Genomic DNA, 22794 nt, shown 5'->3' on the forward strand with positions numbered 1-22794 from the left:
ACATGTACCAATTGGTGAGGATATTATTCTCAAGCCTCCCCAGGAAAGGGGGTGAAGGGGTTTGGGGGGAATATTTTGGGAAACAGGAACTCCAAGTGGTTCTTTTCCTTGAATCTTTGTCTAACTCACTTGATGGTGGTGGCAAATACCGTCCAAGGACAAGACGGGATTTGTGCCTTGGGGAAGTTTTAACCTAAGCTTGTAGAAATAATTTTAGGGGGTCTTTTATGTGCATCCCCACATCTGTACCCCAGAGTTCATAGTGGGGAGGGAACCCTGACAACTTCTATAGCTATCTATTTAATGGTCTGAATAAAGAAATTTTCTTTTGCTGGATTTTTCCACAGTGCACAGTTTACAGCTGCAAATCCCTAGTTTTTTTGTGGATGTACTTTACAAGGAAGTACAAAAACAGAGCAGACTGCAATAAAAATATCTTCAACCTAATTTTACTCTCAGTTGCAGGTCCATAATTTTCCTCGGGGTTTCCAATCTACCACATATATTAAAAGCAAACCCTGTCCTGGCTTAGGGCCCAGTCATACCTACTGTATTATTTAGTTATTTATTAGTAATACAGTTGTATTACCACAGCACCTAAGAGCTCCTATTATGCTGAATGGAAAATGGTAACCTCTCTGTAGGTTCATAGATTTTAAGGGCAGAAAGGACCATTCTGGTAATCCAGTGTGACTACCTGATCTACTCCAACTTCTTGGTTTGTTTGATTTGTTTTAAAATCATCCTGTAGAATTTAATCGAATTTTATATCCTTGCTGCTACTTTAATGAAATGGCCAACAAGGGAGCCAGGACCAATGTGTAGATTGTATCTCAAGGAACTGGAATTGGAGCACATTGTTTTCTGAGATACAGCCAGCAATGGAACTTGACTCCTTCCTTCTGTTTACTGGGGCCCCTGGGTTTATGAAAATGAATCTCCAGAGTTTAGTCTCCATCCACTTGCCTCTTTAGTGCAGGGGCATAACCATCGTCTCCTTCAGCTATTTACTGCACCTACAAGTAGGAGAACAAGTGTAAGAGTTTCAGCAGATTTTGAAACAAATCCTCCTGGCTAGATGCACAATATTGTCTCCATAAACTCTTACCTGGAGATGAATTACACCCATACGTTCTTGTAAAACTATGCTAATGAATGACTTTAATGACTTTGACTGAATGATCCTCTGCATCTCACTCAGGGTGCAGCTTATAGATTTGGGTCCAAATTTCAAATCTGCCCCCATCTCCCAAAGAAAAAATATGGGGATTAACTTCAGCCCATTAGCAATGTTTGCAAATCTTAGACTTCAGACTCTCACAGTGGGTGAAAATCACCGTTGGGCAGAAGGCTGGCACAACACCTATTTTGAGGGTCACATAAGCTATCAGATGCTTATATGGCCCTCACTGCCATGGTGACTGAGCAACTCAGATCATTAATCAGGTTTTTAGCCTCATAACACTCTTGTGAGGTCAGGAAGATTTATCCCCATTTTACAGATGGGAAACGGTGCAGAACGATAGATTGACTTGCCCAATGTCACATGGCATGGCTTGCCCAGTGTCACAGCTGTGCAAATAACTGATGTTTGTTTGTTTGCTTGAAATTGTGAAAAATGGCTTTGGGTCAAACAAACATTTGGGGATTTTTGACAAATCAAAAAGTAAAAAACAGCCTGTTTTGGTGTGAATAATGTTTTTTCAATTTTGAGCAATTAAAAATATTGAAGGAAATTTTGAAAGTCACTTTTAAATTGATTGAGGTTTTTTTCTGGACATGAACAATTTGGCAAAACTAACATAGGTTCACAAAATGTTTTGGGGTTGCCAAATCTACATTTTTCACTGAAAAACTTCATCCAAAAATGTTGGCTCAGCTCTACTCCTGAGTCATAAGCCAATGCCCTAGCTACTAGACCAGGGGTGGTCAAACCGTGGCTCATGAGCCACATGTGGCTCTTTTACAATTTGCAGCTTGTGGAGCCCTCCATGTCTCTCCCCTCATTCTCTGCCTACCAGACTGGGGTGGGGGAGGTTGGGGTTTCTGCCCTGCAGCACAGTGATGCGGCTTCAGCCCTGCAGGGCACACCTTCCCAGGCTCGGGGCTTCAGCCCTGGCAGATGCCTCCTCTGGGGCTGAAACCCCGAGACCCTCCTCCCAGCAGGGCTGGAGTCCTGGCAGGTGTGCTCAGCTCTTAAACTTCTGGAGATTATCATATGTGGCTCGGAGGGTCAGTAAATTTGGCCCCCCCATCCTTTCCAACCTAGACTTTTTGTGCTGGCCTTCTGCACAGGAGTGAATTTCACCTATAGCTTGTGTGTCCACCTCTAGTTTTAATAGCTTTATAATTAAACAAGCAAATGAAAATACTAATATTTCATGGATGGGTCACTTATTTTTACATTAAATAAATCCCCAGTCTTCCAGTTTTTCCAAGGCAAGTTCTTGACTTGGTCCCTGATCAAGTTAGCTGAAAGTTAAACATTTCAAATCCTATTTGCAAGAACTGTTCAGCCTTCTGGATATTCCCAGATGTCAATAGTGCATTTTAAAGACAGATTTTTTGGTTCTAAGAGGGAAAGGTTATGAATATTAGCAGTTTTCAAATTCAGAAGGCTTAGTCTTTTTAATCGGGGAGGTTAAATCTCTCTGACTGTTCCCAGCAGCATTTTAGCTTCAGAGTGACAGATCTGTGTGGAGCTGTCATTTCCCCCCCGCTAATGGGCTGAAAGATTAGTTTGCTGATCTACGTGCCATACCTACTTTGAGCAGGTTTGCTGCCAGAAGAAATCCCATCAAGCTGCATACCAGTCAAAGGGACCCTCTTCCCCACGGTAAGATTTAAATCAAATATATCAAGAAGAAGAGATTAGGAAATACAGGTGCACGCATTCAAGGATTAATCTCCCAGCATGAGAAGGGCTCCAAAGCATATACTGTCATGTTGGGTATTGCTGAGTCATGTTTTTGCAGCACCAGAGAAAGCTAGCTTCCTGATAACCGCACTGCATTGGCGTGATCACTGGTTGAGATCTAACAAACCCTTTTCTTGTGTCCCCCTATATTTTTGGAGTCAATTTTCTATTCTTAGTCAATGTGTACAAAGAATGACCACCTGTCAAACTGCCTGCCTGGTATGTGCAAATTTGTCAGCTTCAAGTGGCAAAGTAGGGGATTTCCAACAGGGCCTCCATGTCTTCTCTTAAATGGAAAACGGTGTGGTGAAGCCAGAGCAATTACATGTTTTAAGGGGCAGGGAGACCCTTGGATGAAAGGTACTAGGGAAGTGCAGAGTACAAGTCAAGTTTAGCTTGTGGGGAGAGCCTGGTTTAACAGCTAAAGCCATGGTTCAGGACTCAGAAGATTGGATTTTTTTTCTTGCTCTACTACAGACTCCTTGTGTGTCCTTGGGCAAATCACTTACTCTGCCTTGTGTGTCTACCCTGTCTTGCTTACCCTTAAGGACACCTTTTACTTACCTCCTTACAAACCCATAGCTAGGCCAGATTGATACATATGGGGGTAATTCCTACTCTCTCCCCCCACCTGTGAGCACTGCGGTATTCAGAGGCAACTGAATGAGGGCAATTAGAGAGCCAAAGTGGGGGTGAAATTTGGGAAGTGGGTGCAAGGAGCCTCACTCCCTGGAGCATTCCTAGCAGTCTGCCATGCAAGGGGTTCTGAGAGCAGAACCGGGGAGGAGCAGAGAGTGGCCCTGGTGAATCCACCAGTGACTGCCTCTGCAGTCCCAGGGCATCAGAGCCAGCCACAAAGCAACTCCACTGTGGCTCCACAGCCTGGAGGGATCATGTTTTCTTTCCCTACTACCAGCTGGTCACCACCACCCAGCTCCTAACAGACAGCCCAGCACCTCAAGCTGGGCACTGGGAGGAGGATTTACCCCAATGTGTACAAGGAACTGGCCCTTTGTGATTCAGTCATTCCAGTGGTGCAATGTCAATACTCTGCCTCCTGGGGTTTGGTACAAACCCTGGAGGTGTGTGGTGTCAGGGGAGGGGGGAATAAGAGCAGAAAAATGGAAGGGCCTGGACAAAAAAGAGCAAGCTACACAATTTCTCCATTGCCCTTTTAATCGATGATAGTGGTGTTCAGTTTAGTCTCCTGGAGGGTGTAATACTGTCTTTGGTTGTTGGGTTTAGTGTGTGGGTGTTGGGTGACCTGTGATACACAGGAGGTCAGACTAGATGATCTGGTGGGAGTTTCTGGCCTTAAACTCGGTGGGTGTAAAAGTTAGACATGCCCCGAGGCAGCTGTCACTTACCCAACCATCACTTACTCAGCACAACAGAGCAATGTCTGTCTCTTTGACCTTGGCCACATGGCAGGGTTGGAAAGTTTACGTGGATGACCTGTTCCTGCACAGCTTCTCTCCCCGTACAAGGCACTAGCAGCTTCTTTCCAACCCATTTCCTTTTAGGCAGTGGGAGTTTGGGGCATGTAACAAAAAGTGCATTGTGTGAGCATGCTTGACTAAGGGCTTGTCTACACTGGCACTTTACAGCGCTGCAACTTTCTCGCTCAGGGATGTGAAAAAACACCCCCCCGAGCACAGCAAGTTTCAGTGCTGTAAAGCGCCAGGGTGGAAAGTGCACCACTGCTGGGAGCTACGCCGCTCGTGGAGATGGTTTGTTTAGAGCGCTGGGAGAGCTCTCTCCCAACGCTCTGCCATGCCTACAGAAGCCACGTTAATGCGAGGCCGAGGCAGTGCTTTAACGTTGCCAATAAAGACATGCCCTTACAGCAATATGGCCACTGCCACCTACTTGCAATAAAGAACATTCTCTTTAGGGAAGTTTCCCATTCAAGTTGCTCTGACACCAAGAAAAGAGATGAAAATTCAAAAGCTGTAGTAAAACTACAGGCTCAGTTACAGCATTCCTGATAGTGAGAACCCTATGCTGGTACAATTTACATCATTTCAGTTTCCAGTTTTTTAGGGCTTGTCTAAACAGAGACATGCAGGAAAGTGAATGTAAATTAACTAACGGTGTAAATCTGAAGTGGATTAGTTTGATTCTGATTAACAGCATCCATGCAGTTTAAAGTGACCTCCGTTTGGTTTAACTTAATTCATTCTGGAAGTGAATTAAATTAAACCAAATTGAGGTCACTTTAATTCTGACTGAGGGTGTTCGCGCAGGGACTTAATGCGGATTAACTAATCCACTTCAAATTCACGCCTTTAGTTAATTCTGATTAGCTTTCCCAGACAACCCTGTATAGACATGCCCTTATACTAACCTGCTTTTCTGTGTCTCCTCTACTTGCCTTCAAATTTAAGCTACTCAGCTGCAGCAGCTTTATCTAAGCTATTTCTAAGGGCCCCTACCTTGGAGTCACATTCATGCAGAAGCCCAGAAGTCCACACTATGAGTCTTCTTTTTCTGTCCTCAAATGATTCCTGGGTGTTTTTCTTTTCCTTAAGGAAGGAAGCTGTTTCTGGAGGAAGACTTTGTGGAAAAGGTAAATAAGAGCACAGCTGAGCTTAGATTTAACATGGTCTTCTCTGGCAAGGAGCTGAGTGACTGGTGTCCCACTGCTAAAAGCACTTTGCTTCCAGGGCTTGAAACCTGTATCTTCAGTCTCTCCAAACACATCATCCTGTGTAGTCCTCTTCATGGATCAGTCAGTCTCTGAAAAAGCCAAGTCGCAGATTGCTAAAGCCCTTATACATTAGGCATATGACCTTGAATTCAGTGTGGAAACAAAGGGAGAGGCGGTGGAGTTTGTGGGGCTGCTGTCTTTGCTGGGGCATTAAGATACTGGCTGCTGCTACATGCTACGTCAGCTCCATTTGTGTGATGATTACACTCAGCTCCAACTAGAATGAGTGGCAGAAGTCTAATGAAGATGACGAGTGTGCAGGTCGCTGTGGCTTTTTCATTGCCTGAGAGGAAAGGGCAGAGGCCCCATGCCAGCCAGAAATAGAGGAAAGCATACCTCGATACTCTAGTAATACACACTGTATGTCCAAGAGTCGCGAGGAATCCAGCATCCCACCAAGGCTGCGTATGTGGTCTGATCACCCAGTTAATGGTGAGGTTAGGCTGCTGGCAAAGTAAGTACTTTCTCTCTGCCAACCACCATTACATTTTTCTTCCCATGGTTAAGTCTGAGCCAGCAGCTCTCCCTGTGCTTAGCAGCCATTAACATTGGCTTTATTCAATCCTTAACTCACCAAGGATGCAGTTTATATAATACTAATGTAGAGCTGCAGGGGTCCATATCGATGGCATTACGGTATGGGCCAGATTGCTTTTTGCCACAGCACAGCAGGCTGTGTGGAACCCTCTCACCCAAGGGGACATTGGGTGACTTAAGCCCAGAGGCTCTTAGAATATGCAAGGACTAAAATTTCAACCCCAAAGTAAGAGCTGATAATAGATACAAGACAAAAAACATGAAGGATCTTGCTATCCTTCTCCCCTTGCCCTGCTCAACACCCACTCTCTGGCCGGCCACAGTCAGAGCCTAGATTGTTAAGCGCTGCTTCACTCACTAGCTTGGGCTAATGTTTTGAGGTCTCTGGTATAGCACTGCTCCATCCATAAGACTGAACAGCTTGGATTTGTGGGAAGTTTTCAGCCAGATCCTCAGTGTGATCTTGGCTTAGTTTTACTTGTGTTCACTGTTATAAGTATTGGTTCCTGAGCTGTATGGATCCAATTATTTTCTTTCAGAAAAGGGAGACAAGCCAATGCACAGGTCTCTGCAAGTAAAGAATAAGCAAGTTCCAAACATGAACCTTCCTCTCATTAACATTTTTGTCTGGATGAAGCTCAGCAGCATCCTCAATAATAGGCTCTTGAACTTCTTGTATTCTCCAGGCATTTAAAGACACTGCAAATTAAGATGTAATTGAAAAATGAGTCTATTTCTAAGAAATGAAGTGTAACCAATAGCCCAGGCCTGCTGACTTAATAGAGAAGCTTAACATCATTATATCTGTATTAATAACAAGACCAGTCAGCCATTAGCAAGAGAAGTTCATTCATTGCATCTCTTGACACTTTCCAGCCTGCTTTTTCTTGGGAAATGAAGGCTGTTTGTGCTCATCTTCCATTCAGCTAATTCCCAGTAGTGAGATAAACATATGGGTGAAAGATCTTACTTTTCTCTCCCTCCATCTAAGAGCTGCAAGCAGGATAATGATGGAAATAACATTAGCATTTGCAATGGAGGCAAATAGAGAAACATGAAGGACCGACAGAGAAAGTTACAGATTGAGCTTTGAAGGCTACATAATCAGACAAATGTGACTCTGTATTAAAACAACTATTTAAAGGCCCTGCTATACATTGTCATGTAGAACTTGTTTAGAATGAATAGTTTATGCAGTCAGGTTCATGCAGAAGCTGGCTAAAGCCTGAGCACAAGGTGGAAATTAACAGTCTGCCAAGGCTCAAGGCATAAATACCTTCTTAGGATGAAACTGAGCCACAGACATTTGTGCTTATCTGTAAAATGGACATAACAGCACTTGCCTACCTCAGGGATTGGGAGTCCTAATTCACTAAGGTCTGCAAAGTGCTTAGAGCTCCTTGGATAAAAGATGTTATTGTAAGAAATCCATGGTCACCTAGCAATTCATGGTTGTTGCTATGATCATTCAGAATTTCACAGAAACAGCAGAACGTCCTCCTATGCCAAAAGCACATGCCCCTACTACTGAGCTGAAGGAGAATCTTCATTAGCTGTCAACCATATTGGGGCTATGACACAGAAAAGCAGTTCTGATTCTATCCACCAGAGAGCAGTGGCATATATACCCTAGCCATGTCGTTACAGTATCAATATTTTCACACTTTCCTTCTCATCCCCTGTTCTTACTGTTTATATTACCATAGCACCTAAGGGCCCTAGTCATGGATCAGAAGCCCATTGTGATAGGCGCAGTACAAACACAGAACAGTCCCTGCCCCAAAGAGCTTACAATCTAAGTATAAAACAAGAGATGATATATGGATACAGCGATGTGGGGCAGTGCAAGGAAACAATCAACCAATATTGGTGAAGGGCTGCTGGTGTGCTGTGACCACTGTGTAACCATTGTTAACAGCATTGTGGCAAAGAAGTGTTTTGTGGAGGAAAGTGAAGATGGATAATGAGTTAGCTTTGCAGATGTTGTAGGAGGCACTCCCTATAAACCTTTGAGTAAAGATGCAAAAATGAGATTTTTTCTTTCAATAGACTAAAATAATAAAGGCATTCTATACTTGGCTTCAGCAAAGCTGTGTTGCTCTGCACCAACTAAGGGTGTGGCCCATCTTCTCTTTCAGAACAGACAGTATACAAACAATTAATACATCTGCCTAGGGCATATAACTGTGATTTGTAGCAAAGAGGAGTTATCAAGAAAACACTACTCACTTTCTGACATATAAAATACACATGCAATGAAACAAAGCACAACATTCTTTTATGTAAAATATGCAGCAATCATAAGGTATTTTCCCTACAACATCTCAGGAAATAGATTGTCTAAATTTTATGCATACAAATCAGTATTCTAGCTAACAAGTGATGCTTCCTAAGCCAACAAGCATTCAGATTCTTAATGTTTTTTTCTAAATACCAACTGAGAGCTTTTAAGCTGGCAATTAAATCTGATTGAACGCTGTAAATAGCATTTGTAAATATTCGTGCAAATTCCCAGTCATTGTTCAACTCAGCCCTGGTCATGACCCCTTGCAGGTCACTACTTCAGACATTGGTATGAACATGAACCTTTTTTCCCCCTAATGGCTATTTGAGAAATGGCTTTTTTGTGCATGAAATTCACCCCCTGTGCACAGGGCCAGCAAAAAGCCTACGATTAAAACTGGCTAATAACATTTCATGAATTTCTAAGATATTAAAAACCTGTTTTAGCAAACAAAATTTGATCAGGGTTTTTCAAACCAAGATCGAAAAATGTCTATAGCAGTTTTATTTATTTAACACCGTTTTTGATTATTTTTAACCATTATAGTAGTGGGTTTGATTTTTAAAGCGATTAAAAGGTTGATTTAAAAATGTCAGCATTTTGCCAAAAAAAATTCGATTATATTGGCAATTTTTCATGAGCTTTTTTTTCGCAAAGGCTATCTTTAAATGAGAATTGTTTTTATTCAGAGCACTGCTACCAGCTCTACTGTGCATCACGCAGGTTCCACTTAAGCCCAGTTCTGACAAACTGAACGAATGAATGAATGTACAGTTCTCAATCAGAAAACAAAAAGGCTCAATTCACAGTGAGTATTATTCTCAGCAAATATCTGACCAACTGTATTGGGTATGTATGCTAGGACAGTCTGCCCCTTTAAAGGCCTGGGGCGCCAGTGAGCAGCTGCCCCTGTTCTGAAGGGAAGCTGGACAGGCAGGTGCTGGGAATCAGCTTGATCCAGCTGGACAGCATCTAATGACTGGGTCTGAGTCTCAGCTAGGGGATATAAATGAGGCTGCCAGCTCTGTGAGAGAGCCTGGGACCAGGAGAGAACTGAGAATATACTCTCCTGTGGCTGCAGCACCAGGCTGTAAGAGGGCAAGCAGGCTCTGTAAATCCTCGGCCTGAGGGAATTGCAAACCCTTTAGCTATTAGAGGCCAGAGGGTGTCTCAGTCCCGAACAAAATTATTGCTTATTCCACATTTCCTTTTGTTTGTGTGTTTGAGGAATAAACAGATCCCCGAGGAAAGGGCTACAAACAGAACTGGGCACGGCTGATGGATCTGACCAGCCTAGGACAGCCAACCAGCCTACAGAAGGTATATCCATTCATGTAAAATTAAAGGTATGGAAATGAGGAAGGAGGATGGTTATTTATACATCTGCAAACCAATAAGGCTACCATTTTGGAAGCCCTTAGTTACTTTTATTCACAGTCTGAGACTTGAAGGAGGCAGGACATAAGGACCAAGGCCTTTAAAACCACCTAGCCCCTTGAGAGTTGCAGGAATTTCCACTGAAAATGAAGAGGCTGTTTGAAAATAATCTTCTCGCATCATCTAAAGACTGGTTCTGTGAGTCTTGGCCACTCCCACTAGTAATTAACGCCAGGGTTGCCATACCATTTGCCCCGGGCAGTGCTTGATAGAGTGTCATACATAGTATAGCTAGATACATATTGGCTCATTAGCATTACTCAGTTACTCCCATTTCCTTTCACTTAGCTGTATCATTGCATAATTATTCTCACTAACATTTGTTTCTAGGTCCTGTCAAGGTCCAACTGCAGAAGAAGACAAGCTTCTGAATACTATGGTGTGTGTTTGGAAGGAGATCTGACAGCTCATGAATCATTGGGGCATAAAAAGCTGACAATTGGTTTTTAATATTTGAAATGAATAAAGCCACAGTTTAATCACCAGATAAATCAAAGGAAATATTCCTGGGAACTGAAGGGAAACTTCCTTTTGTGGGTAGTATTCCTCCCACTTTCCTGGCTTTGCATTATTTATACCTGTCTCATACTGTACCTCTTCTGTTGTTGGAATGCATTTGTTAGAAAACAGAGGTTACTTTCTGTAATAGCTTTTTCACGTTGTGTGAGAGCCATTTATATTATGCACAGTCAGGAATGACAGCTCTTTGGCAGGAGACAAAGATTTCTCTTCTGTCACAAATCACTCTGTGTTTTATAGCATTATATAGCCTCAAAGCTGAAGTATAGTGTATATATATGGTCCTTTTTCAACTACGTGAACAGCGTTGACAATGATTAAGCAGCCATTGATACACAAATTCAGAGCTTAAGTGGAGACATTCCCTCACTTTCATTTTCTATGAACAAAACACCTACTTTGATCTGAAATTAGTTTTTATTTTAGATTTTGTTCTTTCTTGTTGTTTTCCTTAATGGCTCTAGGGGAGACCACAGTGGGTGTGTTGTAGGCCTGGCATCTTCTCTGTAACCAGCTGCAGTAACCCTGGGAACAAAATGACAGGTAGCTGTGCACACTGGGGACTGTCATAGGTTTGCTACTCACCATTGGGGTTCCTCTCTCAACTCTAGTGTTGCCTCTTCGTGGCTTGCCCCTCCAGCCAGGTCACGATAATCCTACACTTGTGGATTATCAAAGTCCTACTGGACAAACAGTCTCAGGTAGTCTTCGCCTCCACTGCCCAATCTGTGCCACTTCCCCAGTGGCTGGTAGGGGAACCAAGGCTAGGGTGACCAGACAGCAAGTGTGAAAAATCAGGACAGGGAGTGGGGGGGTAATAGGAGCCTATGTAAGAGACCCCAAAATCAGGACTGTCCCTACAAAATCAGGACATCTGGTCACCCTAACCTGGACTCACCCACTACTCAGGATTCCAGCCCAGGGAACCTATGCCCAGCAACTGGAGCTTGAGAAGACTGTAATCTTGTTGCAGTTCCCCTGGGCTCCTTCCTATCTTCTGGCCTCCCTCTGGATTACTGTTGCTCCTTTTGGCTATTTCACCCCTTCTCAGGTTCTTGCCAGAGTCTGTATTTTAAGGCAGGATCTCAGGGCTTATGCCTCAAGGTCTGTTGCCAACTCCCCACCTCTCTAGGGAGCAGCTGTAGAGTTCCTCCCTTATCACCAACTTCCTCCCTTTATGCATATCCCAGCTCATCCCCAGCTGGGCTTCATCAGCCATTAGGCCTTATCAACCTAGTCCTCCAAGTGCTGCCTGCCACAGGCTTAATGGGGCCTTTTTATCTATTCAGTCTGGGGGAGGGGAAGAGAGAAACCCCATAGCAGGGACCAAATTCATCGGTGCTGGATTTCCACTATTCATAGACTTCAATTTTAGCTGCAAATAGGTATCTACCTTGATGCAGGGGCTACAGCAGGGATATTTTGATCCTGAGAAAGGTCTTAGAAACATAAAGGTGTAGTAAACTTAAAACAGAGGTGTAACAATCACACAGCTACAATATACATACTTCTCTCTAATTCTAAGCACTGTTGTTGAGTTACCAAGTAACACAAGGTGTTAGGGTTAATATAAGAAAACATTCTGAGCTATCACGCAGAACATTGTTTCAACAACAGAATGTATTTTGATGTATTTTCAGTAGAGATGGGCTCATAACAGAATCTAGATCCAAACAACTTTCTGAATGGGTGAATCAAAACACTCTAAAATAAGGGAATATACAGATTGAGCTGGAGCTCCCCATTTTAGGGGTGTTTAGGTCCAATGAGCCAAATCCTGCTGACTATGTCCAGGGAATAATTTCATTGATTACAGTGGGACTCCCTGCACAAGTAGGGTGAGCATAGTTTGACCTTGGGAGGATCTTGATTTGGCCAGTTACAGAGATAAAGGACCAGCAGCAATTTCATAGGGACCATTGTATGAGCCAAAGAGCCCATGGAGCATACCATGTGATCTTCCCCCATCCTGTCCTTGCTCAGCAAGTCCCCTCAGCTGCCAGCCCCCTTAATGGAGACAGGGGCAGTTGGACAGCATAGAGACATCTATGCTAGCTCTATGCCACTCAAGGATTCTGTTCTGTCAGGAGAAATCCTCAGATAGCTCTTTACAGCATCTTTCTAGCTGCTTTGCATTTCTGGGGCAGCACAAAACTGCCAGATCCAGAGCCAAAGACTGACCCCGAAGTCTGGGTCTAGAGCAAGGGCTTACTCTGGGATTCTGGTTTGGGCCCATCTCTTATTTACAATGTCTGGCTTACCTAATGGTGAAAAACCCTAAATAAAAGATATGCCCCCTCCTCTTAGAGGAGAACTATTCCTGATGTCCTAACCACTTGCCCATTCTGCCCACCCAAATTCCCTCAGTACCTTCACCTAGAAATGGTGTTTTCCCCTTTCTGTCTTAAACTGCCCTACTGGGATGCTTGAATTTCAGAGGTGGATGAAGTGACCATGCTCATCAAAATGTACAGTTTGCTGAGGACCATTGTGCCAACCAGAGTGACCACATTTGATGATATCATACTAGGTATTGTAGAATGAAGTTCCCAGAGCTGGCTCCATCCTACAAATGCACAACTCTCTAGGGCAGCCCCACTGGCAACAACACCAGATAGGGTCAGTGCATGCTGTTCTTTGCGCATTGATGGAGAGTTGAGAACACAAGCTGCTGGGGTGTTTTTGTCCATAATGGCATCTTTGCCAAAGAGCCCACTATGCTGCTTTTGAACCTACTGAGCAATTGGAAGAAGGCCAGATATCTGTGAAATTATGAAGTGGTCCCAGTGTCTGAATCTCCTTATATGAGCAACTTCCACTGGTTCCTATAGGAGTTGCTCATATTCAGCAACTACTGCTATGCTGGGTCAAGGCTGTGGATAGCTTGTGTCTCCGCTTGTCAAGTACTTTGGGATTTCTCTGGATCAAAGGAACTATGAAGATGTAAATTTTGTTTTGCTATTAACCTATTAATCTCAAAACAAAGTTCCCACCCATGTGGACATTCTGCAAATGCACCTTGCCCGATTTGTGGGATTAACTTTCACAAGAGCTGCAGAATATGACAGTGGTTTTAGTTACTTTAGTTGAAATGGAATTCTTTCTTCAGTTAAGCTGTTGAGTTTCTCCACCTATCCACAGCCATCAATCTGCCCTAAGAACCCAAAGGGATGGAGTGGGTGTCCATAAGTAGAAAGGAGACAAGTTGAAGGAGTATATTTTATTCATGACCACAATCAGCTAAAGAGGAGCAGAGAAATCTGTATGTGGATTTACATGAACAAATTATCCATAAAATACTTTTCCATTTCAAAAATCCTTATTAAAAAGTTGGACTTCACTTTAGCTCCAAGCAGGCAGGGACTGCAAATAGGCATCTCCCCTCTCTTCTTGCTCTTCTATTGGGAGAATTTTACATAAATTAAAATTAATGCATTTTTTCAACTAGGTCAGTTGAATGTAAATGTTCTGTTCCACAGAAGATTATGCATCATAACTCAGTTAAAGGACGCACAGCACAGATCAATCCAGCTGCACTTATCAAAGCCGATCCGTTTGGATCAGGGAACAAACAACGTTTTTCTACCAAACGCTTCGCTGCAGTATCTGAAAACTAGGAAATTGATGGATAGAGGAAATGTGCACAAGTGATTTGGTGAGTCTCCTACCATTTTCTGCTAGTGCTATCAAAACTCCAATTCCTCTTGTATTTATGAAGGCAGAGCTTTCCCCTACGGTGTGTGGCCTCAGATTTGGGCTCATAGTAAGTTTGAATAAAATGTAGGGCCAATAGAAATGTTTGACATTTTTTTAAATTCCAGTGGAAACAGTTCTCTTGTGTTTGCAACCCAGACATTGCAACACTGTGCTAGTGCATCTGAATCTGTGACACGACCTAGAAACTAACACAAAAGGAATATTCTTGTGGTATGGTTTTATTCCTCTCCCAGCCCTTTGCTGCCTTCCTTAGGACCTGGTCCTGAGTACAGGCACACTGATTTTGGTGGGACTACTTGCTTGCGTGGAAGCTAAACATGCACAGATGTTTGCGGAATTATCCCCCCACCCCCAGATTGTTAATTCTTTGAGGGCAAGGACTGTCTTCCCGTGTGTTAGAGCAGTGTTTAACAGGTTACAGGTGGCACCAGAATCTACTACCGCTGAAGCGGAACTACTAAATTTCCATTCTGAGCCATAAAAAATGAAATTTCATTCAAGAAATGGACCATACTTTGAGGGATGGAAAGTCCCATCTTTGCTCAAAAAAGTATGCAAAGTCAGTTTTGAATTGAAACCCCCATTTCATGACACTTCACATAAAAGCAGAATTCCATGCATGCAAGGTTGCTCAAATTTCAGAATTGTCAATGTTTTTGTGCAAAGAATCATGGAGGGCTTTTTTCCCACCCGACTCTGGCCAGCCCACAGCTTCCAGGCCTCATGCACAGTGGTGATCACATTCCGTTTCCAGAGGGGCAGGATGGGATACCTTCCAATGCTCATCCATGCCTCCTCTTCACTGGCCAAAGAAATTACTGATGGCTGATATGAAGCACTTTCTGCCTCTAAGGCATTGAGCGTCCTTCTGCCTCTGAAATTCCAGCCCTAAACAGAATGCTATTTCATTACCTGCTTTGTTATGCAGAATACCGATAGATACAGATATATTGGGTAGGGTTGCCAAGTGTCGGGTTTTTGACTGGAAAGTCCAGTGGAAAAGGGAACCTGGCAGTGTTCGGTCAGCAGACCAGGGGGCAGGAAAAGCAGCAGTTGCTGCTGGAGCCTGGAGGATCACTCAGCAATGGTTCTGGTGGAGAGAGGTACCGGTAGCTCCCGCATCCTGCCCTGAGCGTGGCTCTCTTCCCTACCCTGCCCCACTTACCCCTCCACCTGCAGAGCACGGCTCTCCCTCCCCCACCCTGCTCCATTCACCTCTCCCCCCCCCCCCGGAACCCAGTTCTCCCTCCTCCATCTTGCCCCAGTTACTCATCCCTGGAGCACGACTCCAATGTCCTGCCCCAGTCACCTGTCTACCCCTAGAGCCCTGCTCAGCTGGCAGGGGGAGGGTGGTGGAGAGAGCAGGGAGTGACGGAGGGGTGTGGGGAAGTGGAGGGGGTGGGGTCTCAAGGGAAAGAGGCAGAGTAGGGGGCGGGGTCCAGTGTCCAGTTTTCACAGATTTAGAAAGTTGGCCACCCTAATAATGGGTGACACTGCCCCAGTAAATCCTGGGTTAAGGGCATTGGTCAAGCCCTCCGCACTGGGGTGAATTTCCAATTAAAACTAGTAGGTCCTCTTCAGACAGTGTTTAAGTCATAATGTTTGTTATTAAAGGATTAAGAGGCAATTGTGCCAAAATCTATGGTATTCCAGGAGGGGGTAGCTGAGATTAGCATTGTGTTTAGTATGTGTCACAGTGCCACGGTGGCATGACAGTGCTTTATCTGAATCTAAGTATTGTCCAAACTGATAAGCTAATGTGGAGATCAGTTTGCACAGCCTGGCCCTGATTTAAGACAGCACTAAAACCTGTGCTTAACTTTATCATTGACTTCCATGGGATTTACACACATGCCGAAAGGCCGATTGATTTCATGATAATGACAATATCAATAGATCTCAAAGGCCTTCACAATCTTTTTTTTAAAAAAAAAAAAAAAGGAAGAAGGAGGATCCTGAGAACTACAGGCCAGTCAGCCTCATCTCAGTTCCTGGAAAAATCATGGAGTAGGTCCTCAAGGAATCAATTCTGAAGCACTTAGAGGAGAGGAAAGTGATCAGGAACAGTCAGCATGGATTCACCAAGGGCAAGTCATGCTTGACTAATCTAATTGCCTTCAATGAAGAGATAACTGGCTCTGTGGATGAGGGGAAAGCAGTGGACGTGTTGTTCCTTGACTTTAGCAAAGCTTTTGACACAGTCTCTCGCAGTATTCTTGCCAGCAAGTTAAAGAAGTATGGGCTGGATGAATGGATATAAGGTGGATAGAAAGCTGGCAAGATTGTCGGGCACAACAGGTAGTGATCAATGGCTCCATGTCTAGTTGACAGCCAGTATCAAGTGGAGTGCCCCAGGGTCGGTCTTTGGGCCGGTTTTGTTCAATATCTTCATAAATGATCTGGAGGATGGTGTGGATTACACCCTCAGCAAATTTGCAGATGACACTAAACTGGGAGGAGAAGTAGATACGCTGGAGGATGGGGATAGGATACAGAGGGACCTAGACCATTTAGAGGATTGGGCCAAAAGAAATCTGATGAGGTTCAACAAGGACAAGTGCAGAGTCCTGCACTTAGGATGGAAGAATCCCATGCACCGCTACATGGGTACCGAATGGCTTGGCAGCAGTTCTGCTGAAGAGGACCTAGGGGTTACAGCGGACAAGAAGATGGATATGAGTCAACAGTGTGCCGTTGTTGCCAAGAAGGCCAATGGCATTTTGGGCTGTATAAGTAGGGGCATTGCCAGCAGATCGAGGGACTTGATCGTTCCCCTCTATTCGACATTGGTGAGGCTTCATCTGGAGTACTGTGTCCAGTTTTGGGCCCCACACTATAAGGAGGATGTGGAAAAATTGGAAAGAGTCCAGCAGAGGGCAACAAAAATGATTAGGGGACTGGAACACATGACTTATGAGGAGAGGCTGAGGGAACTGGGATTGTTTAGTCTGCAGAAGAGAAGAATGAAGGGGGATTTGATACCTGCTTTCAACTATCTGAAAGGGGATTCTAAAGAGGATGGATCTAGACTGTTCTCAGTGGTAGCAGATGACAGAATGAGGAGTAATAGTCTCAAGTTGCAGTGGGGGAGGTTTAGGTTGGATATTAGGAAAAACTTTTTCACTGGGAGGGTGGTGAAGCACTGGAATGCGTTACCTAGGGAGGTGGTGAAATCCCCTTCCTTAGAAGTTTTTAAGGTCAGGCTTGAGAAAGCCCTGGCTGGGATGATTTAGTTGGGGATTGGTCCTGCTTTGAGCCGGGGGTTGGACTAGATGACCTCCTGAGGTCCCTTCCAACCCTTATATTCTATGATTCTTTTAATGTATTTATCTTCACAACAGTCCTGTGAGGTAGGGATTATCCCCATCTTAAAGCTGGGAACCTGAAGCCCGGAGATATTAGATAACTTGCCCATGGACATACAAAGTCCATGGCAGAGCAAGGATTTGAATCTGGGTCTGTAACATCCTAGGCTCATGCCCTAACCACTGGATCATCATTCCTCTCCAATAGGGCTTAAAGCACATAGATTCATAGATACTAAGGTCAGAAGGGACCATTCTGATCATCTAGTCCAACCTCCTGCCCAGCGCAGGCCACAGAATCTCACCCACCCATTCCTATGAAAAACCTCACCTATGTCTGAGTTATTGAAGTCCTCAAATCGTGGTTTAAAGACTTCAAGGAGCAGAGACGCCTCTCTCAAGTCACCCATGCCCCATGCTACAGAGGAAGGTGAAAAACCTCCAGGGCCTCTCCAATCTGCCCTGGAGGAAAATTCCTTCACGACCCCAAATATGGCGATCAGCTAAACCCTGAGCATATGGGCAAGATTCACCAGCCAGATACTACAGAAAATTCTTTCCTGGGTAACTCAGATCCCATCCATCTAATATCCCATCTCAGGGGATTTGGCCTATTTACCCTGAATATTTAAAGATCAATTACTTACCAAAAATCCCATTATCCCATCATAAGTTTATGGAGGAGATGGTATCGAGTAGAATCTTAAAACCAGATAGATCTTTTGCCCCCACTGCTTTCCTTGAAAGGTTATTCCAAAACTTCACTCCTTTGATGGTTAGAAACCTTCGTCTAATTTCAAGTCTAAACTTCCTGGTGGCCAGTTTATACCCATTTGTTCTTGTGTCCACATTAGTGCTGAGCTTAAATAATTCCTCTCCCTCTCCTGTATTTATCCCTCTGATATATTTATAGAGAGCAATCATATCTCCCCTCAACCTTCTTTTAGTTAGGCTAAACAAGCCAAGCTCCTTAAGTCTCCTTTCATAAGACAAGTTTTCCATTCCTCGGATCATCCTAGTAGCCCTTCTCTGTACCTGCTCCAGTTTGAATTCATCCTTTTTAAACATGGGAGACCAGAACTGCACACAGTATTCCAGGTGAGGTCTCACCAGTGCCTTGTATAATGGTACTAAAACCTCCTTATCCGTACTGGAAATGCCTCTCCTGATGCATCCCAAAACCGCATTAGCTTTTTTCACAGCCATATCACATTGGCAGCTCATAGTCATCCTATGATCAACCAATACTCCAAGGTCCTTCTCCTCTTCTGTTACTTCTAATTGATGCGTCCCCAACTTATAACTAAAATTCTTGTTGTTAATCCCTAAATGCATAACCTTACACTTCTCACTATTAAATTTCATCCTATTACTATTACTCCAGTTTACAAGGTCATGCAGATCCTCCTGTATAATATCCCGATCCTTCTCTGAATTGGCAACCTCCCAGCTTTGTATCATCTGCAAACTTTATTAGCACACTCCCACTTTTTGTGCCAAGGTAGTAATAAAAAGATTGGTCCCAAAACCAGTCCCTGAGGAATTCCACTGGTAACCTCCCTCCAACCTGACAGTTCTCCTTTCAGTAGGACCCGTTGCAGTCTCCCCTTTAACCAATTCCTTATCCACTTCCTTATCCACCTTTTGATGTTCATATTGATCCCCATCTTCTCCAATTTAACTAATAATTCCCCATGTGGCACGGTATCAAATGCCTTACTGAAATCTAGGTAAATTAGATCCACTGCATTTCCTTTATCTAAAAAATCTGTTACTGTTTCAAAAAAGATTAGGTTGGTTTGGCACGATCTACCTTTTGTAAAACCATGTTGTATTTTGTCCCATTTACCATTGACTTCAATGTCCTTAACTAATTTCTCCTTCAAAATTTTTTCCAGGACCTTGCATACTACAGATGTCAAACTAACTGGCCTGTAGTTACTGGGATCACTTTTTTTTCCTTTCTTAAAAATAGGAGCTATATTAGCAATTCTCCAATCATTCGGTACAACTCCTGAGTTTACAGATTCATTAAAAATTCTTGCTAATGGGCTTGCAATTTCAGGTGCCAATTCCTTTAATATTCTTGGATGAAGATTATCTGGGGCCCCCAATTTAGTCCCATTAAGCTGTTTCAGTTTTGCTTCTACCTCAGATATGGTAATATCCACCTCCATATCCTCATTCCCATTTGTCATGCTACTATTATCCCCAAGATCCTCTTTAGCCTTATTAAAGACTGAGGCAAAGTATTTGTTTAGATATTGGGCTATGCCTAGATTATCTTTAACCTCTACTCCATCCTCAGTGTTTAGCGGCCCTGCTTCTTCTTTCTTAGTTTTCTTCTTCTTTATATGGCTATAGAACCTTTTTATTATTGGTTTTAATTCCCTTTGCAAGCTCCAACTCTACTCGACTTTTAGCCTGTCTCACTTTATCCCTACGTGTTCTGACCTCAATTAGGTAGCTTTCCTTGCTGATCCCTCCCATCTTCCACTCCCTGTATGCTTTCTGCTTCTTCTTAATCACCTCTCTAAGATGCTTGCTCATCATCCAGCTTGGTCTACAACTCCTTCCTATGAATTTTTTCCCCTTTCTTGGGATACAGGCTTCCGATAGCTTCTGCAGCTTTGATTTAAAGTAATCCCAGGCCTCCTCTACCTTTAGATCCATAAATTCTTCAATCCAATCCACTTCCCTAAGTAATTTCCTTAATTTTTGAAAGTCAGCCCTTTTGAAATCAAAAACTCTAGTTGCAGATTTATTTTTGTTAATCCTTCCATTCAGTTTGAACTGAATTAGCTCATGATCACTTGAGCCAAGATTATCCCCTACAACCATTTCTTCTATGAGGTCCTTGCTACTCACCAAAATTAAATCTAAAATGGCATCCCCTCTAGTCGGTTCAGCAACTACTTGATGAAGGAATCCATCAGCGATCGCATCTAGGAGAACCACATGCTTCAGTGCTGACCTGATTAGTACCACACATAATCAAGGGCTTTCCCGAATCGGGGCTATATCAGGGCTAAAGCAAAGTGTACATGTATAATTAAACCTTTTCCTGTATTTCTCCTTAACGGGAGGGAATCCATTTTCTGCCTCTTCAGCTCCCCCTTGGGGTACAGCATACCCCGGTGACTGAGGCCTGGTCTATACCTGAAACTTAGTTAAAGCTGACCAGTGTCACACAGGGGTGTAAAACAAATCTAACATCCCCCTAGGAGCTGTAGTTAAATGAACCTAAGCCACAGTATAGACACCGCTGAGTTGACAGAATTCGTCTGTCAGCCTAGCTACCACATCTGGAGGGGGTGGATTTACTACAGCAACAGAAAAACCCCTTCTGTAACTGTAGTGTCCATGCTATGCTATGTAGTGTAGACAGGCCCTTGCTGAACTACAGCTTTTCTCTGACCCATCAGGTGCAGGCCACATCTCAAGTGAGGATAGCAGGCTAGATGGCCATTGGTCTCTTTACAAAAGCTGCCAAGCTGAATTCCTATTTGTTTCAGCAAGAGCAATGGGCATAAATTGCTTTAAAACTTTTCAGTGCGGTGTGTAAATTGCAAACATGGACTGTTACCATTTCTCACTGTAGATTTTCGCATTGTCCTCCAGATGTAATTTAGATTTCAAGAATAACAAAAGCTACTGTCATTTCATAGCCTGTTAAAATGTATTGATAAGTAAAAGCAGAAAACATTCTCTACTAGCTATTAATAGGAATCATAACGTATTTCAGAATTGCTTGCTGAAAATATCATGTTTTAAAATGTATTTATTAGGAAAAGACATTTTTGGTGCAGCATCAAGATGCAGGGTACACATCTCATCATAGTCAAGGGTCTCAGACTGTGGATTATATCAAGAGTAAGGTAATGAAATCTGGCTAAAATGTTCAAACGTGGGTAACTTAAAGTTATTGGATATTACACTAGCACTTGGAGGCCTCAGCTGAGATCATTGTGCTAGGCACTGTACAAACACATAGCATAGTAAGATAGAGGCCCTGCCCTGAAGATCTTACAGTATAGTCAAAGGAAGTTCTATCACCCCCATTTTACAGAGGGACACTTGAGGCACAGGGAGATTAGGCTGCTCAGGAAGTCAGTGTCAAAGCCAGGACCTGAACACAGAGCTCTCAACCCCTAGGTTTGTGTCTAACTCACAAGCCCCGTCTTCCTCTTGCAGCCATGTTTAGGAATCTAAATGAAAGAAGATTGGTCCTGAGACCTGCTCAGCCCTTACTAATGAGGTGGAATGCAAGCCCTGTTAGTGTAACCACCTTGGCATGCAGATTGACACTGCAATATACTTACTGCATCTCCACTTTTCAGCCCTGATGAGACAACGTGCTTCCTGAAGAAAAGAAAGCAAATGCTGAATAAATGTTGCAGCCATAAAAGTAGTGGATTAAAATTGGTTTCCTTGGCAAGGATTCAAATCAACCGACATTTTAAGTTACAATGAGGAATGGCTGGAAGCACTGCCTTCTCCAGATTAATAGTTGAAGGTAGCATTTTGTGAGGGCCTTTATATGGTTCTTTTAAAGCACTTTTAAATAAGGCCCCAGTCCTACAATCAGATCCACCTGTCTTCACCCATCCCCATTGACTTCAATGGGGCTCTGTGTGCACTCAGTAAATTTGATTGCAAGCTCAGGATCTTGATAACTATTGCAACAATAACAGCCTGCAATCTGTACCAGATACATGGAAGGTAAAAAGTTACCAAAAAAACCCAACACTCAACTTTGGAGTTGCAAAATCCTATTTGGCTGCTTACCTCAGGCAAGTCACATTTTTATGATAGACAAATAAAATATTTATTTTTCCTTTATCATCATCATCATCATCATCACTAGAAAGGATGGATGTGCAGATTCTGTACTTGGCCACATAAATATTCATGACAGTTTCATTTCAGCTTATTAAGCTCCCCCTCCAAACACTCCAAACACTACAGAAACACTTTTGATGGATGCTGCTGCTGTTCATCTTCACTTATGTGCAGAATTCACCACCTGTTCACCAGATGCACCACAGTATCTTAAACATATGGAGCATTAACTCCAGATATAGGGGGTTTGTGCTTGCAATAGAAGGCCTCACTCCTGCTCCTGTTAAAATCAATGGCAAAACTCCATGGAAGCAGAAGTGAGCTCAGAATTGTTATACCCCAAGTGCTGAACTCAAGTGTATAATCATAATAGTTAACTGTATACTCACAAAAGGGCTAATATAGGCTCTCTGTTCTGCTAACTTTCATTGACATTTATATAGCAGACCTTGGGCCTGATCCCACCTTCCATGTGTAAACCAAAGCCTTTGACTGGACTAGGATTGTGGAATTGGACCCAATCCTG

The 22794-nt window shown here is 43.3% G+C and overlaps 1 protein-coding gene and 1 long non-coding RNA gene across 4 annotated transcripts in view; one reads left to right on the plus strand and one right to left on the minus strand.

The window, feature by feature from the left end:
- Positions 1-434: 434 nt before the first annotated feature.
- Positions 435-11552, minus strand: LOC119857697. Its single transcript, XR_005293675.1, has 3 exons — positions 11303-11552; positions 10990-11168; positions 435-1016 (listed from the first exon to the last, which is right to left on the minus strand). It is a non-coding gene; the product is annotated as an uncharacterized LOC119857697 (long non-coding RNA).
- Positions 9464-22794, plus strand: part of FAM181A (family with sequence similarity 181 member A) — a 37072-nt gene continuing 23741 nt past the window's right edge. The window contains exons 1-3 of one of the 3 annotated variants that reach the window (XR_006282455.1): positions 9464-9538; positions 9686-9794; positions 10216-10376. The gene's annotated coding sequence lies outside the window, so the exon portion shown is untranslated. Of the gene's footprint in view, positions 9539-9685; positions 9795-10215; positions 10377-22794 lie in introns of those variants that run through there. The other 2 variants (XR_006282454.1, XM_043517887.1) reach the window with 2 other exon arrangements.

The sequence above is a fragment of the Dermochelys coriacea genome, chromosome 6 (assembly GCF_009764565.3).
Source record: "Dermochelys coriacea isolate rDerCor1 chromosome 6, rDerCor1.pri.v4, whole genome shotgun sequence".
In the NCBI taxonomy this organism is placed as follows: Eukaryota; Metazoa; Chordata; order Testudines; family Dermochelyidae; genus Dermochelys; species Dermochelys coriacea.